General features: G+C 35.9%; 1 protein-coding gene across 1 annotated transcript in view; it reads left to right on the top strand.

Moving 5' to 3' along the window:
- Positions 1 to 11,058: 11,058 nt before the first annotated feature.
- The window catches only part of LOC136040359 (PIH1 domain-containing protein 1-like), a 491,267-nt gene continuing 486,610 nt past the window's right edge, over positions 11,059 to 15,715 (top strand). Inside the window, exon 1 of the mRNA XM_065724611.1 lies at positions 11,059 to 11,071. The gene's annotated coding sequence lies outside the window, so the exon portion shown is untranslated. The remainder of the gene's footprint in view (positions 11,072 to 15,715) is intronic.

Genomic DNA, 15,715 nt, shown 5'->3' with positions numbered 1-15,715 from the left:
TAAGTCGAAAACGGAAGTGAAAACAAAGAATTGTGAAGCTAGAACATACGAGACATCAAAGATCAGAACGAGTCAAAACAAAAGTAAGAACCAAGACACTTGCTGTTAGAAGACCAGTGACAGCGAGAATCAGAACGAGTGAAACATGAATGCGCAGAGGAACTAATTGAGTGATTAGAATACATGCAACAGTAAGCATCAGAACATGCCAAATTACAGTGAAGAAGGAACATTTGGTTAGCAAAACAGCGTCGTCGCAGTCTCTGAGGTCAACATTTGTGGCACAAAACCCAGTACAAACTCAAAAAGATGCTGTAAACCACTTCAACGTTATATATAAGCCATTGGGACTCATCAACATTGCTTCTATTTATTGTGGAGCCCTCCATTTTCACGAGGAAAGTTTAGCGAGCAAAGCTAATTCACCTAAAAATTGCTGCTAGCACGGTCGAATTGCATTGCCACAACCAAACTTTCCAAACGAATTGGTTTGCCTTTTTCTATTTACAGAGTTACATAAACGAACCCGAAACTTGAACTCACGTTTTGCTCTAGCTTCATTCAACTTAAGCGATGATAACTATAAAAGTCGTGATGTTTTTGGCTTTAAAGTAGCTGGACAAATTTTTCACAAAATCAATTTAGTGGTACATCCATCATAAACCCCTGAAGATAATTTTGAACTAACTTCATATGGCAAAATATACTTCTTAGACCCAGATAAAGCTGTTGAAGGACGTTTCACACCCTCCATCGAATTATGGGATCTCTTGTAATCTAATGAATTTCTTGGAAGAAATTTTTCGAGGCATAAATAAATATGTTAAGGATTACGAAAAAATGCGTGAAGTGGAGAGGTTTTAACGCCCAGGTTGGTAGAAATATGGATAGATGGTATCCTAGCCTAGGTAAATTTGGTGTTGGAAAAGAGAACAGTATTGGCTACAGACTTTTACAGTTTTGTAGGTATAACAACCTAGTTATATCCATTACGGTGTTTGGTCATAAAATGGCCCATAAGTTGACATGATATTCTCGTGATGGTAAGACAGCAAATCTTATTAGGTTATTGTAAACCGAAGACTAGAAGGATCAATACAAGATACTAAGGTATGTAGGAGTGCTGTTATTGATGTTAAAAGTAAAGATCACAATCTAGTAGTGTCTAAGGTTAATTTAAAGCTGAATTTCGGAAGGGTAACTACCTCCCGGAAACTTGTGATATTGGTAGACTCCAGGATGAAAATTTGAGAGAAACCTTCCAGTAACAGTTGAGTACAACACTTGAGATTTTAAAATTTTACAATGTGAAAGATGGATGGAATAACTTTAGAAAAAAATTTTGAAGTTACTGATGGTGTCTTAGGGAAGACTGTTAAGACTACAACTAGGAATACAAGTGGAAAACCTTTATATTTAATAGAGAATAGAAGGGGATTGTACAAGAATTATCCGCGTGATATATCATATAAAAACAAAAGGAATGTAAAGAAAGTGGAAAAAGCATTAAAACATGAGCCAAGGAGATATGAAGTGGAGGTCATGGATAAAATCGCTGAGGATCTGGATATACAGCTAGATGGCATAATAGTAAAATATTATACTGGCATGTTAATAAATTGAGAGGGAGTAGTCAATACAGAATAATCCCAGTTATAGATAGGAATAAGGCCACAATTAGTGACGAGGAAAGAGTTAAAGAGAGATGGGAGGAACATTTTGAGAATGTGCTAAGCCGAGATACAGTTGCAGGAGAAGATATAGATGAAAATGAAAAAGTTTGCGATACCTTGGATGTGAAGGAAGATTTGTTTCGTGAGGAAGTATTAGCGACAGTACTAAAAGGATTAAAAAATAATAAGGCCCCAGGTGCTGATAGTGTGATAAATGGGTTTCTTAAATATGGTGGCTCTGAGGTTAGAAATAAGCTACTGAAGATTATTAATATGATTTTCGAAAAAGGGGAAGTACGTAATGATTTTAGGAAAACCCTAATTAAGCCACTGAAAGAAAGGTGACAAGAGTAAGTGTCGTAATTATCGAGGCATTAGTCTGGTGTCTACAGGTAGCAAATTACTTAGTAATATGATTCTTTTTAGACTGAGAGATGCTGTAGACAAAGTTTTAAGAGAAGAACAGTGCGGTTTTAGAAAAGGTAGAGGATATGTCGACCAAGTTTTCACTCTTAGGTTAATAATTGAGGAGTCCTTTCGTTGTCAAACATCTTTGGTCCTCAGTTTTATCGATTATGAGCAAGCATTTCATTCTGTTGATAAAAGAGATTTAGCAAAGGTCTTATCCTTATATGGTATACCAGAAAAATACATTAAAGTGATTTTTGCTATGTACGTGAATAATACTGCTGCGGTTAAGGTAGGAAACAAGGGTAGTAACTGGTTTTGAATTAAATCAGGAGTTCAGCAGGGTTGTGTTCTATCCCCCTTCATATGGATAATTTTGATGGACTTCGTCTTAAGGAGCACATGAAAGGTAATTGGAGACCATAGAATCAAATGAGGAGGATAAACGCTCCTGGACTTAGATTATGCTGATGATTTAAGCATATTAGATGAAAGCGTGAGCAAAATGAAAGAATTTTTAGAGGCTATTCGAGTTCAGGGTGCTAGAATAGGTTTTAAAATTAATGTTAAGAATACTAAGTCAATAAGGCCAGGAATAAGTGAAGACGAAAAGGTGACGCTGGGCAACGAAAAGATTGATCAGGTAGGCAGCTTCACTTACCTTGGTAGCAATATTAGTAAAGACGGTCGGAGCAATGAATGTGATAAAAGTAGAATAGCTGAGGTTCATAGTGTTTTTTTTTTTTTTTACAGCTAAAAAAAGTTTGGAAGAATAGGAAGATCAGTCTGCAAACCAAGATTAGAATATTGGAAGCAACAGTAATGACAGTGATCAAACATGGCTCTGGGCATGGGTGCTCCGAAAAGCGGACGAAAATTTACTAGATGTTTGCCGAAGAAATTTCCTACGGATTGTTTGGGTACGCGGCTGACTGACCGTATTTAAAAAACCAGGTTTTAAGAAAAATGTGGTTAAATCCCGCTTTCTAGGGCTATAATCAAACAGTTCGTGGCAACGAACTGTATTAAGGAGCGACCCGGCTCAATAGCAAACGAAACTTTAAAAAATAGAATTTTGATACCAATAGTTGCATAAAAAAATCGCATTTTAATGGTGATTTTAAATATATAAGTTTGATCAAGATTAGTCTTACCCATCAAAAGTTACGAGCCTGAGAAAGTATGCCTCATTTTAGTGAATAGGGGGAAACACCCCCTAAAAGTCATACAATCTTAACGAAAATCACACCATCAGATTAAGCGTATCAGAGAACCTTATTGTAGAAGTTTCAAGCTCCTATCTACAAAATGTGGAATTTTGCATTTTTTGTCATTTATTTTTTTTTCCCAGCGGTGATCTTATCGACCCAGTGGTCCTAGAATGTCGCAAGAGGCCTCATTTAACGGAAATTAAAAGTTCTAGCGCTCTTTCTAAGTGCAAAAAAAATCTGGAGGGTACCTAGGCCCCCTCCCACACTCATTTTTCCCCAAAGTCACTGGATCAAAATTCTGAGATAGCCATTTTATTTACAATAGTTGACAACCTAATAACTATGTCTTTGGGGACGACTTACTCCCCCGCACTCCCCTTGGGAGGGGCGGCAAGTTACAAACTTTGACATGTGTTTGCATACAGTAATGGTTACTGGGAAGTGTACAGACATTTTCAGCAGGATTTTCTTGCATTACTTAAAATAAAACAATGAAAAATAAATATGAAAAGTTTTTTTCTACTGAAAGTGAGGAACAGCATTAAAATTTAAAACGAGCAGACATTTTTATGCAAATTAGGGATTTACCTCTTCGTAATACCTCACTCTTTACGCTAAAGTATTTTTAATAATTTCAACTATTTATTCTACGGCCTTTGTGATCCAGGGGTCATTCTTGAGGAATTGGGACAAAATTTAAGCTTTAGTGTAAAGAGTGAGGTATTGAAGAGGGGTAAACACCCTCAAATACGCAATAAAAACATACGAATGTAGAAGTTCGTTACGTAAGTTAATTCATAAGTTACGTATATTTTTTACTAATGAAAACAATCGTAAAAAATTAAAAGTTCTAGTTGCCTTTTTAAGTAATCAAAAAATTGGAGGGCAACTAGGCTTCCTCACTCGCTCCTTTTTTCTCTAAATCTTCCGATTAAAACTATGAGAAAGCCGTTTAGCCAAAAAAAAAAAATAATATACAAATTTCGTTTTAATTATTTATGTCCGGAGAGCCAAGACCAAAACATCTATTAATTCAAAAATGTCCAGAAATTAAATAAAAAATACGAGTTTTTTTTAAATGAAAGTAAGGAGCTTTTTTAAGTTTAAAACTTAAAACGAACAGAAATTACTCCGTATATGAAATAGGCTTTTCCTCCTCAACGCCCCGCTCTTTACGCTAAAGTTTTTTACTGTTTAAAAAAGTAAAGTTAAGAGAAATAGTCAAACTTTAGCGTAAAGAGCGGGGCGTTGAGGAGGAAAAGCCCCTTTCATATATGGAGTAATTTCTGTTCGTTTTAAGTTTTAATGTCGGTCCTTACTTTCATAAAAAAAAACTTGTTTTTTTTTACTTATGAAAGAAAGGTTCGGATGGCTGGGCCATGTTCTGCGGATGAACAATGAAAAATTGTCGAAGATTGTCCTTTTTGGCCAACCGGCTGGGGCTAGACGGAAAGCAAGTCGTCCTCGTCTGGGGTGGAAGGATGTCACAAGTAAAGATTTAAAGGAAATTGAAACTTCCTGGGAGGGTGTAGAGAGGGAGGCCTTGAATAGATTAGGTTGGAGAAGTAGCGTGCGTAACTATGTTGAACTCAAAAGACTTGGTGCTGCAGTGAGTTATTAGTTGTAGTAGTAGTAGTATAGTTTCCTACCGAATAAAATGGTTGCAAAACAACGTGGCAAAAAACTTGTCAATTTAGGACAATACCGACCATTTTGAGGAGCCCTTTATTCAGCTTATCCATTACCTTAGCTCCAATGTCAAGATGGAAAGTTTATATATCCCTTCAAACACCTGTAATACCCGACCTGGGTCGAATTTGTTTTAATGCTTTTCTGTTTTGGTGAAAGTCCTTTTCAACAATATCTGTTTGATACCGATATTCATCTTGGGCGGGATCGCATCCACTGGATAAAATTGTACCAAAAACCATTACGGCTGAAAACTACGGAGGTTTTGCACGACTTATCAACGACCTTGAAACAGAACTCAGTCTTTGGAGAAATTACATAAAAAAAACTAGTTTTTTTAACTGAAAGTAAGGAGAAACATTAAAATTTAAAACGAACAGAAATTACTCCGTATATGAAATGGATTGTCCCCTCCGCAATCCCTCGCTCTTTACGCTAAAGCTTTTAATTGTTTTAAAAAGCAGAATTGTGGCAAAGAGTCAAACTTTAGCGTAAAGAGCGAGGGATTGTGGAGGGGACAATCCATTTCATATACGGAGTAATTTCTGTTCGTTTTAAGTTTTAATGTTGCTCCTTACTTTTAGTTAAAAAAAACTAGTTTTTCTTATGTAATTTCTGAACGTTTTTGAATTAATGCATGTTTGATTTTGACTCTCCACACGTAAACTATTCAAATGAAATTTGCATATTAATTCCTTTTTTGGCTAAATGGCTTTCTCTTAGTTTTAATCATACGATTTTGAGAAATATGGGATGGGGAAGGAGGCCTAGTTGCCATGCAATTTTTCGGTTACATAAAAAGGCAACTATTAATTTTAATTTTAGCAAATTTTTTTATTAGCAAAAAATATACGTAACTTTAGAATTAACTTACGTAACAAACTTTTATATTCTTTAATTTTTATTATGTATATGAGGGGGTTTGTACCCTCGTTAATACCTCCTTCTTTACACTAAATCGTAAGTTTTGTTCCATTTCTTTAAGAATGACCCCTGAATCAGAAAGGCCGTAGAATAAATAGTTGAAATTACTAAAAATACTTTAGCATAAAGAGCAAGGTATTTATCTCCTCCTAAATACCTCGCTCTTTATGCTAAAGTATTTTTAGAACCCCTCATATGCGTAATAATCTCTGTTCGTTTTAAGTTTCAATGCTACTTCTTCCTTTCATTTGAAAAAACATTTTCATGTTTATTTTTCATTGTTTTCTTATAGTAATTTATAGTATTTATTTTTATTATGTATATGAGGGGGTTTGTACCCTCGTTAATACCTCCTTCTTTACACTAATTCGTAAGTTTTGTCCCATTTCTTTAAGAATGACCCCTGAATCAGAAAGGCCGTAGAATAAATAGTTGAAATTACTAAAAATACTTTAGCATAAAGAGCAAGGTATTTATCTCCTCCTAAATACCTCGCTCTTTATGCTAAAGTATTTTTAGAACCCCTCATATGCGTAATAATCTCTGTTCGTTTTAAGTTTCAATGCTACTTCTTCCTTTCATTTGAAAAAACGTTTTCATGTTTATTTTTCATTGTTTTCTTATAGTAATGCTAGAGAATACTGCGCCCTTTTCATTGAATTTTTCTTCCCCCATGACAGGTTCCTCCAAGGAAAGATCCTCCAACATAGCCCCCTCTCCTCACCCCACCCCCAAACAAAATAAAATCCCCCTGAAAACGTCTGTACACTTCCGAATAACCATTACTATATGTAAACACTGGTCAAAGTTTGTAACTTGCAGCCCCTCCCCAAGGGATTGTGGGGGAGTAAGTCATCCCCAAAGACATAGTTATTATGGTTCTCGACTATGCTGAACAAAATGGCTATCTCAAAATTTTGATCCGTTGACTTTGGGGAAAAAATGAGCGTGGGAGGGGGCCTAGATGCCCTCCAATTTTGTTGGTCACTTAAAAAGGGCACTAGAACTTTTCATTTCCGTTAGAATGAGCCCTCTTGCGACATTCTAGGACTACTTGGTCGATACGATGACCAAAGAAGTTTTGTATTCTCATGTTTTTATTACATATATGAGGGGGGTTCGCCCCCTCGTCAGTACCTCGCTCTTTACACTAAAGCTTAGATTTTGTCCCAATTCATTAAGAATAACCCCTGAATCACCAAAGCCGTAAAATAAATAGTTGAAATTACTAAAAATACTTTAGCGTAAAGAGCGGGGTATTAGGAGGAGGTGAGCCCCTCATATGGGTAATAAATTCTGTTCGTTTTAAGTTTTAATGCTGCTCTTTACTTCCAGCTGAAAAAAACTTTTTCATATTTCTTTTTTCATCGTTTTTTTTTTTTTAATAATGCTAGTAAATCCTGCGCTCCCTTCATGGAAATTTTCTTCTACCATGACAAATTCCTCGATGGAAAGCTCCCCCAGCCTATCCCCCTATTCTCAACCCCTCCCCCCCAACCAAAAAATCCTACTGAAAACGCCTACACAATTCCCAATAACCATTACTATATGTAAGCACTGGTCAAATTTTGTAACTTGTAGCCCCTCCCCCAGGGACTGTGGGGAAGTAAGTCATCCCAAAGACATAGTTTTTATAGTTTTCGACTATGCTGAACAAAATGGCTATCTCAAAATTTTGATCCGTTGACTTTAGGAAAAAATGAGCGTGGGAGGGGGCCTAGATGCCCTCCAATTTTTTCGGTCACTTAAAAAGGGCACTAGAACTTTTCATTTCCGTTAGAATGAGCCCTCTGATGACATTCTAGGACCACTTGGTCGATACGATGACCCCTGGGGAAAAAAAACAAACAAAAAAACAAACAAATAAACACGCACCCGTGATTTGTCTTCTGGCAAAAAATACAAAATTCCACATTTTTGTAGATAGGAGCTTGAAACTTCTACAGTAGGGTTCTCTGATACGCTGAATTTGATGGTGTCATTTTCGCTAAGATCCTACGACATTTAGGGGGTGTTTCCCCCTATTTTCCTAAATAAGGCAAATTTTCTCAGGCTCGTAACTTTTGATGGGTAAGACTAAACTTGATGAAACTTATATATTTAAAATCAGCATTAAAATGCGATTCTTTTGATGTAGCTATTGGTATCCAAATTCAATTTTTTAGAGTTTTGGTTACTATTGAGCCGGGTCGCTCCTTACTACAGTTCGTTACCACGAACTGTTTGAAAAATACTTCCACATTCATTTATCGGATCAACAAACTACTTTGCTGAACATTTTCAAGACGACTTGACTAATGTTCGTCGCCTTGGCCTCAGAGATAGCTTTATAACTTTCACTTGCAATCCTGATTGGCCTCAAATCAAAGAAGCAGCAGGTGTTAACTCTGACGACAATAAAACATAAACAAAAGCTATTTGAATATTTCGGCCTTGTATCGAAGGGCTGTCTTCACCTAAGAAAACAATAAACAAATACACACAATAAAAGTTCTTGGTTAAAAATACATTTTCTAAAATAGCTTAGTTATCGTTACATCTTAACGAAAAGTTTCAGAAAAACTGTGTGATAAAAACTAACATTTTACAAGCTAACAAGGTTCATCATTTCACTAACTCTATTTATTAAATATTGGGATAGTTTCTTAATTTGCCTTCTCTGTAGCTAATCTTGTATTTTTTTTTTGGATTGGACTTGTTTTTATTGGTTCCTAAGATTGTTTTCTATAATTAATTTTGTGTACATTGGGTTGAGTGTGTATTCACCCAAGTCTCTATTTAGGGATGTCTTATTTAAATTTCGTTTGATTTCGATTGCCTCGTGGACAGTTTGTTTGATTCCTAGATCATTTCCAATTAGAATTGTTTCATCAAATAGAAAATAATTACGCTAAGGCTTTTAATTGTTTTAAAAAGTAGAATTGTGGCAAAGAGTCAAACTTTAGCGTAAAGAGCGAGGGATTGCGGAGGGGACAACCCATTTTATATACGGAGTAATTTCTGTTCGTTTTAAGCTTTAATATCGCTCCTTACTTTCAGCTAAAAAAATTAGTTTTTTTTTATTTAATTTCTGAACGTTTTTCAATTAATGCATGTTTGGTTTTGGCTCTCCACACATAAATTATTAAAATGAAATTTGTATATTAATTCTTTTTTTGGTTAAATAGCTTTCTCTTAGTTTTAATCAGACGATTTTGAGAAATAAGGGGTGGAGAAGGAAGGCTAGTTGCCCTCCAATTTTTCGGTTGCTTAAAAAGGCAACTAGAACTTTTAATTTTTAACGAACGTTTTTATTAGTAAAAAATATACGTAACTTATAAATTAGCAACTTACGTAACAAACTTTCATAATCTTATATTTTTATTATGTATACAAGGGGGTTTGTATCCTCGTTAATACCTCGCTCTTTACACTAAATCTTAAGCTTTGTCCTAATTCTTTAAGAATGACCCCTGAATCAGAAAGGCCGTAGAATAAATAGTTGAAATTACTAAAAATACTTTAGCATAAAGAGCGAGGTATTTATCTCCTCCTAAATGCCTCGCTCTTTATGCTAAAGTATTTTTAGAACCCCTCATATGTGTAATAATCTCTGTTCGTTTTAAGTTTCAATGCTACTCCTTCCTTTCATTTGAAAAAACGTTTTCATGTTTATTTTTCATTGTTTTCTTATAATAATGCTAGAAAATCATGCGCCCTTTTCCTTGAATTTTTCTTCCCCCAATGACAGATTCCTCCAAGGAAAGATCCTCAAACATAGCCCCCTCCCCTCAGCCCCACCCCCCAAACAAAATAAAATCCCCCTGAAAACGTCTGTACACTTCCCAATAACCATTACTATATGTAAACACTGGTCAAATTTTGTAACTTGCAGCCCCTCCCCCAGGGATTGCGGGGGAGTAAATCATCCCCAAATACATAGTTATTATGGTTTTCGACTATGCTGAACAAAATGACTATCTCAAAATTTTGATCCGTTGACTTTGGGAAAAAAATGAGCGTGGGAGGGGGCCTAGATGCCCTCCAATTTTTTTGGTCACTTAAAAAGGGAACTAGAACTTTTTATTTCCGTTAGAATGAGCCCTCTTGCGACATTCTAGGACCACTTGGTCGATACGATGACCCCTGGGAAAAAAAAAAAAAAAAAAAAAAAAAAAAATAAACACGCACCCGTGATTTGTCTTCTGGCAAAAAATACAAAATTCCACATTTTTGTAGATAGAAGCTTGAAACTTCTACAGTAGGGTTCTCTGATACGCTGAATCTGATGGTGTGATTTTCGTTAAGATTCTATGACTTTTAGGGGGTGTTTCCCCCTATTTTCATAAATAAGGCAAATTTTCTCAGGCTCGTAACTTTTGATGGGTAAGACTAAACTTGATGAAACTTATATATTTAAAATCAGCATTAAAATGCGATTCTTTTGATGTAGCTATTGATATCAAAATTCAATTTTTTAGAGTTTTGGTTACTATTGAGCCGGGTCGCTCCTTACTACAGTTCGTTACCACGAACTGTTTGATTACAAAACCGAAATTTGAAGGAAATTTGAAGTTATTATACAAATACAGAAGAGAGAATAATGAGGATTTTTTTCCCAAGACAGTGAATAAACAAAAGCTATTTTAATATTTCGGCCCTATATCGAAGGGCTATCTTCAGCTAAGAAAACAATAAACAAAAACACACTTACAATAAAAGTTCTTGATTAAAAATTAATTTTTAAAAATCCATTTTCTAAAATAGCCTAGGCATCATTACTTCTTAACGAAAAGTTCAGGCAAAACTGTGTGATAAAAGCTAACATTTTACAAGCTATCAAGGTTCATTATTTCACTAACTCTATTTATTAAAAATTGGAATAATTTCTTATCGCGATGTTTGCCTTCTCTGTAGCTAATCTTGTGTTTTTTTTTTGGGATTGGGCCTGTTTTTATTGGTTCCTAAGATTATTTTGTATAATTAATTTTGTGTACATTGGGTTGAGTGTGTATTCACCCAAGTCTCTATTTAGGGATGTCTTATTATTTAAATTTCGTTTGATTTCGATTGCCTCGTGGACAGTTTGTTTGATTCCTAGGTCATTGCTAATTAGAATTGTTTCATCAAATAGAACATCATGGTTTGGATTTCCGAAAATATGATTTCTTAAAGCTGAATCGAAAGGTATGGAGCTATTTTTTTATTTTAATGCTTTTTCAATACTTTCTATGTGGTGCTGTAATCTTGTTCCTAAATTTTGGTGGGTTCGACCAATGTAATAATTTCCACAACTACATGGTATTTGATACACCCCTCTTAGACGAGTAACTGGGCTTTTATCCTTACCAGAATTAAGAAGATTCATTATAATTAAATTACTTGTGAAAACAACACGTAAGCTATTAAAAAAAAAACTTTTTAAAATAAGTTTTGAACTAATTTTCGGAATATAAGGTAGATAAATCGTGCTTGTGGGTTTATTCGAATCGTTTACTGCAGTGGGATTTAAGGCTTTAGAAGAATGCATCTTTAATCTTTGAGCAATAACAGTGTTTATGAGAGAAATTGGGTACCCGTTTCCAAAAAGTATGTCTTTAATAAAGTTCATAACTTTTTTAATATGCGGCTCTGAACAGATATTAAGTACTCTATCCACAAGAGATATTGCCACTCCTCTTTTAACCTGTGGAGGGTGGTTAGATTTGAAGTGAAGGTGTCTATTATTATTTGCGTAAGTTTTCTCTAAACCGTAAAGTCAAGTTTACTGACCCTACGTATTATCAATACATCTAGAAAATGATTTTTTCCATCTGTTTCGGTCTCTAGAGTGACTTGCAGGTTTCTATCGTAAGTATTTAAATATTCTAGAAAACCTTTAAGTTCACTTTCGCCATGATTCCAAACTGAAATTACGTCATCCATGAAGCGTCCCCAAAACACATGATTAAGAAAATGCGAATCCAATGCCCAATTTTCAAGACGCTCGACGAAAATATATGCGAGTAGGCCTGATAGAGGTGCTCCCATAGGAAGGCCCCTTACCTGTTTGTAATACGAATCGCGAAACTGGAAGTGCACGGAATCTGTTTCAATTCTGTTTCAATTTTTCTACAAGATAAAATTAATTTTTTTATATAAGATTCTTGGGAGTGATGCAATGGTTTAAATGCAGTGCATAACCATATTCCAATATGTGAGGCAGGTGACTTTGAACTAGCTACAATAGGTCTTAGAGGGATGCCTTGTTTGTGCAATTTTGGTAATCCGTAAAACTTTGAGCAAAAAACACCACGAGGGAGAAATTTATTGTACAACTTTGGATACAGTTGCAATACAATACAACTGCATTGCAATACATACAACTTCAACAATTGTTAAACAAAAATACAACTGTTATGCAACACATTGTACAACTGTGGATACGCAATAAAGTTTTGAAATGAATGAATCTTTTTAGCTTGTAAAATGTTAGCTTTTATCACACAGTCTTGGCTGAACTTCTCGTTAAGAAGTGATGGATCCTAGGTTATTTTAGAAAATGGATTTTTAACCAAGAACTTTTATTGTAAGTATGTTATTGTTTATCATTTTCTTTGCTGAAGACGGCCCTTAGATATAGGGCCGAAATATTTAAATAGGTTTTGTTTGTTCACTGTCTTGGGAAAAAAAGTCCTCATTATTCTCTCTTCTGTATTTGTATTATGGAAAGTCAGTGTGGTCTCCGTCATTATATATATATACTAGCTGTTGGGGTGGCGCTTCGCACCACCCCAACACCTAGTTGGTGGGGCGCTCCCCCAAGCCCCCCCCCCGTGCGCGTAAGTCGTTACGCGCCATATTAGTTACGCGCCATTGTAGTTGTGTCCCTGTGTCCCACCTGTAAATATAGATAGATTTATATATGTGTTTCAAACTACGTAAAACTTGCGAATATACAACATTCTTGGCTTTCCCATTGTCTGTGCATATACAATGCCTTATGTACTAATAATGACGTCATATGCAAACGCTCTTTTTACAAACAAACAAACATGCATACACACAACTCGTTTTTATATAGATAGATAGATAGATAGATACAATACAAATTAACTGCGTAAAACTTGCGAATATACAACATTCTTCGCTGTCAAATTGTCGCTGCATATAAATAGATTGTCAGGTTTACCGACCCTCGAACATGCAACGTACAATTGTCCATGGGAAAAACAATCAGTATTAAGATCTATACCACATTTTTCTAATGATTGACCTTGAGCTTTGTTAATGGTGATTGCAAATGCTAATCGAATTGGGAATTGCAATCTTTTAAATTGAAAAGGCAGATCCGTTGGAATCATGGAAATGCGAGGAATAAGAACAGCCTCACCCTCAAAAGGCCCTGTCAAGATTGTGGTAACAATATTATTGGTACACCTATTTTTAGTTGTAGCACGTGTGGTGGAAACCCTGAAAGATCCACGGAATTTAAAAATTCAGATGGATAATTAACCGCTTCATTTGGTTCCAAAACTGTGTCGAATGACTTGTAAAGGACTGCCTGGTCTCGAATCTTGGTCAAAACAATATTGTTGATTTCGTGGACGTCTATATTTTTGGGTGCAAGAATCGCTCTTTCACTTAGCCATTTATTATTTTTATAATTATTTAAAATATTCGGAAATACTTTTTCAATCAATTCATTTTTGGACGTCACTAAATTACAGAAATCAGCAGGTAGTTGTATACGTCCTGAAATTGAGTCTACTGGGAGCTTTCCGTTTCCAGTTGCCAGCAATTGATCTGAAAATGTTTGACCAGAGTCATCGTTTTGCAATCGGACACGCATATTTGTAGTTAATTTTAATATTTTTACGTGTGCCCATAAATTAGAATTTTTCAGGCAAGCATTCATTTCGTCTGCAGGGGTTGATCTGGGTATTATAGGTAATGTTTGCCTGAAATCTCCCACAAGCAATATTAATGTGCTGCCAAAGGGTTTCGACTTCCCTCGCAAATCTTTCAAGCATTGATCCAGAGCCTCGAGCGATTTTTTGTGTGCCATTGTGCCCTCATCCCAAATAATAAGTTTGCATTGCTGCAATACTTTACCCATCCCAGATGATTTGGAAATATTGCACATGGGAGTTTCTGTAGAATGCAAATTCAGAGGCAATTTCAAAGCGGAATGAGCAGTTCTTCCACCAGGCAGCAATGTTGCGGCTATTCCGGACGACGCAATTGCCAACGCTATATCATTTTTTGATCGAATTGATGCCAGAATCAGTTTTATCACAAACGTTTTACCAGTACCTCCTGGCGCATCCAAAAAGAAAATTTCTCCAACGTTGTTATCGACACAATGCATTATCGTATCATAAATGTCTTTTTGTTCCGACGTTAACTTGGAAATGTTATTTTGTACATACGACAATAGATCACTCGTATTGTAACTTTGTTCACGATCCAATTCTACACATGTCGAAACAGCAGCGATACGGTTAGGTGAAGGCATTCCCAAATCCTGAAGAGGTTTGTTTGCCATACGTACGCACAAATCTTCTATAATAACTAAAGTGTAGTTATAAATTTCTGATGTAAAATCAAAAGTCATATCTGACGTCTCTAACTATTTTCGATGGAGTATATCTTCGGACATTTTTGACTTATATTTTTCCCATAACTCTGTAGGAGCTGATGGAGAGCAAGTTGTTAAAATGATGCCAAACAATGCACGAATTTGACTTGGAGTTGACGTTTCGCACGCGTCATTGATGCAGTTATCCCAGTGTTGTTCATTCTCCAATAAATTCAGAGCTTGGCATGCACTACGGTAAGTGTCATGTATAGTACCGTTTACAGTTCTCAAATACTCAAAGGATGTCGGACCGGGTACATTCACCATAAGCAGGCGTAGAAAGAAGCATTCATGTTGATTGGGGTGAACGGTGTAGAGTCTTCCTATCGTGGTATCTTTGAAGATGGTAGGTTGGCCGTCGACTGACTTACCCTGTTTTCGACGTTCAAATACTTTATTTTTAGTATTCCACGTGTAATACGAAGGCACTTCAGTATACAGCAGTTTTTTTGCAAAAGAATCATTTTTGCAAAGCGAAAAGAAAGCGGTTAATTTTGTATCCGGTGGATTCAGGGCTCTTTTTTGCACGTTGGTTTCCGAGAAATAAACACGTTGACCATTCTGTAAATGTACCGCTAAGTGAACAACAGCTGGACTACGTTCATGGATCGGAAATGAAAGAATTCGCCAAACAGCTTCATTACTGCTTATGTATCTTCCAGCCTGATATTGTACGATTTCGTCGATATCTTTGATTTCGGGCTGCAAGCCAAAAACTGTCATGTCACTGCATTTGTTGACGTATTTACATATGTATTTGATTGCCTTTACGGAGTTACAGTATTCAACGTTTATGTGTGCATTAAATGTTTTTGATAATAACGGGGAATATGGAACAACCCACTGGTTATCTACTTCGATGGTGGTACCGTTACGCTTCTTTATTATTGCTGTTTTACCACCATCTTCAGTAGATCTTCTTCTATATTGTGGGTAACCATCATTGCCAGTAATTGTGTTGGATACTAAAAGTCGAGGATATTGCTTTGTGCACCTTCCTTTGGCCATACATGGTGAATTTTCGTTCAGTGCACCGCAAGGTCCATGTATCATATTTTTTACAATAATATCATGTAACCCCTTATCGACATTTTCATCAGGTATTTCAGCGGAAATCACATCATCAATTTCGTTCGAAGTAATTTTTTATGTAGCCAGATTAGTATATGTGCGTGTGGCAAACCTCGTTTTTGCCATTCCACTGAGTACAT

The sequence above is a fragment of the Artemia franciscana genome, chromosome 20, assembly GCF_032884065.1.
Source record: "Artemia franciscana chromosome 20, ASM3288406v1, whole genome shotgun sequence".
Lineage (NCBI taxonomy): Eukaryota > Metazoa > Arthropoda > Branchiopoda > Anostraca > Artemiidae > Artemia > Artemia franciscana.
Note: the sequence above shows the minus strand (reverse complement) of the source record. Positions and strands in the feature narration are given on the sequence as shown.